Consider the following 4,107-nt stretch of genomic DNA (forward strand, 5'->3'; position numbering starts at 1 on the left):
TGGTATTTTGTTTTAGGGGGAAGTTTGATAGGGTGTCAATATATTGGTCAAGGTAGATATTTCTGCCTTTTGGTGTGGTGAAATTTGATTTATTCCTCACTAAAGAATCTTCGGTTTCATTATTATTTTTATTATTAATATTAGTGGTGAAGAATTCAACAAGTCGTAATTTGCGACAGAATTTCTGGATATCTCCCTTTAGTTCATGGTGGTTGACTGTTGGTGTAGGTGTAAATTTCAGGCCATTTAACAGAAGTTGGGTTTCATCATTGTCAAGATCTCTTCTGGAAAGATTAATTATCTTAGGATCTATATGTCCAGTTGTTTTGGGTATGTTTCCTCTTGGAATTTTTCTTTCTCCGGTGTTTGTTGTCCCGACATTAAAAAATGAATTTTTTTCTGTTTATGGTTTCTATTTTTGTTAGTGTTGACTTGAAGTTTGTTTTTGTTGTGTTATTTTACCTGGCATTGTTATGTTTGCCGTCCTATTTTCGAAATTATACACCTTCCTTTTCAATTTGTAAGTATTGGTTTTAATGATCTGAGAGGATGGTCTAGTATTGTTTCTGGTTCTAGGTCAGTTTTCTGCCCAGTTTTTTGTAGGTAATCTTTGTTGAGGTTTTGAAAATGATCTGGTGTTTCTACGTCTAATGGTCTGATCAGAGAAATATTTATTTTGTTCATGTTTGTTGTTTATAATGTGTACATTAGGGTGTTTGCGTACAAAAAGGGAAGAGTTCTTACCGTAGTTCCTCTTTGATTCCTGGTGGAATGGGCGTTCATGTTGCCTCATACTCTGGCTTTTGTTACGCTGGTGAGATTGTTCTTTTTTATTGTTATTTCTCTGGGTTCTAAATTCTTTACCGTAGTTGGTAGAATATTTATCCAAGAATAGTTGTTTCTGCTGCCATAATTTTCTTGATTTGTTCTCTTCTCTGGAGATATCTTTGATCCATAGTTCGCGCATTTTTTCTTTTACATTGCCAGTTGCTAGTTTTGATATTTCATCTTCAATAAGACTGTCGATATATATATATATATATATATATATATCTTTTATCATGTTTCATATGAATATGCGTGTGTATGTTGCACCTCCTCCTCTCCTGTCCACTCCTATTTTCTTCACCTTTGCCCCCACCCCAAACTGATATTCTCCTTTGACCATGTCTCTCCCCTCCCTGTTTGCCATTCTCTACATCACCTACATATCAGCCTCTAACAATCTGTGACTCATCAGACACCCTCTTCAACTTACCTGCACTTCTGACCTCATAACCTCATCTATTTCTTGGTCCCCATCTCCCTATTCTACCTTGAGGGTACATTGTGGCACCTCATCACCAGCATCTTCTCTCCTTTTTCAGCTGGGGTAGCCATATATACCCTCTACAGCAAGACACGTTTTCATACTTCTCTATCGTACTCTTGCTTCTCAACACCTGACATAAGCCATCTCCTGCAATTATACACCCTACCTCAATCAAGGAGTCTTTTCATGGAAGCTACTGGGAAACCTCACTGGTGCCCGTGACACAAAATGCAGATCAAATATCAAATCCTCATTATGACACCACAAACACTTCAAAATTATATTTCCAATCATGTAAACCACCTCAAATATTATTTTAGCAAGTTTAAAGTGATTTCTTTTGTGCTGTAAACCATTTACCATTTCTGTGATGCCACCCTTCCATTATTGCCCCAAGCATGTGCTTATTTTACTTAATGGTTAATCTATTGTGGTTATAGAATAGAAAGTTAGCATACAATCTGCAATATTCAGTATCAGGAGTAGGAGCATAAAAACTGTGAGCGGATATACATGTGTCAAGTAGAGAGGACTCTATACTGATGCTAGTCTTAAATATGCATATATATACATAGGTACAAGCATGACTGTGTAGTTAACCCCATCATGCGACACCTTAGACAAATGTATTCTATTACAGCACCAGGTTGACCAAAACTGGGTGGAAAATCATTGCATGTGTGTGTGTGTGTGTGTGTGTGTGTGTGTGTGTGTGTGTGTGTATCAGACAGTTGATTTCTATAGTTATTATCAGTGTATTTTGGCAATTTAAATAAGAGTTTTGACTGTTATTTCCAGCAGATAGAGATACTTAGTGCATGTTTTGGTTAATTTTAATCCTTCAGCTATTTAATGCTTTTTGGGGGCCTGCAATCGCCTATATTATTGATTCTGTTATTATCAATTTTAAATTGTTACACTAGATAATAATAGAGTCAATAATATATTCACAAATGATTTTTCTAGTGAATTATTTTTTTTTTCATGTGAATTATTTGCTCCGTATTGAAATTATTTTCACACTGGTGGCTGCCATGGTTCAGCGCAAAATGAATCTGTTGCAGTGCAGACTTCAGCATGACAGGTTGGCGCTCTCTATTATGGTAACACATACTGAGAAAGGTGAGGCTATTATGCCAGTCTAGAAACCACTCTATGTGAGTACAAGTACTTGAATGGATGCTGGGAAATTGTCTTAGCCTGTTTGCCTTTGGACGGTTGATTTCTGTAGTCATTATCATTGTATTTTGGCAAATATATATATATATATATATATATATACTTTTATTCTTTTACTTGTTTCTGTCACTTGACTGTGGCCATGCTGGAGCACCACCTTAAAGGTTTTTTTTAGTCAAAGAAATCAACTCCAGGATTTATTCTTTGTAAGCCTAGTACTTACTCTCTTGGTCTCTTTTGCCAAGCTGCTAAGTTGTCATGCAATGGTGGAGACACAAACACAAAGAGTGTATAAGTATTTATACACAGACAGGTGACCCTTGACAGGATGCCTTACGTGATCTCTGTGTATAAATACTTATACACTCTTATATTTGAAAATATGTTGTCTATTGACTTTTATTATGCATGCTAGCCACCAGCATTAAAATTATTCTAAATTTTCTACCCTTATAATTTTCACAGTATATATATATATATATATATATATATATATATATATATATATATGATGGGCTTCTTCAGTTTCTATCTCCCAAATCCATTCACAAGGCTTTGGTTGGCCCGAGGCTTTAGTAGAAGACATTTGCCCAAGGTGCCATGGAGTGGGACTGAACCTGGAACCTTGTGACTGGGAAAAACAAAGCATCAGATGATTTGTAGATACTTGGTATTTCGTTATGAATGGGTGTTTAAGAAAGAATGGTTAATGGGTTAGATGGGTACTGATGAAGGGGCAGAATCCCCCAAAATATGGCATATATGTCCATTACCCATTTTCCATCTTTGACCTCCTTGTTTGTTTACATCTGATGTCTTGTATCCAAAACGCTGTAGCAAAAACCAGTGCTGGCTATAATTTCTATAGAATATCTGTAGAAATAACCGTAATAAAATAAAGCATCAGAATAAAGGACCTGGCAACAGTCTTACTTCTTCTCAGTTCAAAGATTTGAGCAAAGTCAACTCCAACAGGCCTTGCTATCTATCCCCTTAAGAAAACAGTTAGTAAATGATCCACAAGCACTCGAGCAAGCTGAGTCATCAACTTGTTCCATTTGCCAAAAGATTTACAAGACACCAGCAGACCTCAAGAGACACATTTTTGTCCAGGGAACAGGATAACCGCTTTGTTTTACTGAATCCTCATTTGTCATTCACAAGAGAACCCATCACACACATATATGTATGTATGTATAGAAATATATATATATATGTATATATATATTATAAGGTTTTTAACTTTTAAATTTTCATATTCAAAAGAGACAGAGACTTCAAATTCGATATATCGATTTATTCACCACTCTATGTTAACATTTCTGTGCCAAACTTATCCAGTGACTGGTCCATTGGATTTAGACATTTGGCACTTCTTCAGGAGTGGTTACCTTTCGAACAAAACACGAAAAAACACATACATAACTATTATTAGGTCTTTAGGATCTCGTTAGCTTTCGTCTTTGTTATTATAGGGGAGATAACTCCTTAATTTTCTATTTTTATTGCTCTCCTGTGGATTTCCACTAGATTAATTAATTATTTTGTTTATTTCTCTTTACTATACTATATGACCCGTATACATATGCATACATACACTTTACCCGTATACCTAT

At 35.6% G+C, this 4,107-nt stretch overlaps 1 protein-coding gene across 2 annotated transcripts in view; it reads left to right on the forward strand.

Annotated features, from left to right (window-relative positions):
- The window catches only part of LOC106883571 (trypsin), a 323,127-nt gene that overhangs the window by 163,936 nt on the left and 155,084 nt on the right, over nucleotides 1-4,107 (forward strand). The gene's annotated exons all lie outside the window — the stretch shown is intronic.

The sequence above is a fragment of the Octopus bimaculoides genome, chromosome 29, assembly GCF_001194135.2.
Source record: "Octopus bimaculoides isolate UCB-OBI-ISO-001 chromosome 29, ASM119413v2, whole genome shotgun sequence".
Classification (NCBI taxonomy): domain Eukaryota; kingdom Metazoa; phylum Mollusca; class Cephalopoda; order Octopoda; family Octopodidae; genus Octopus; species Octopus bimaculoides.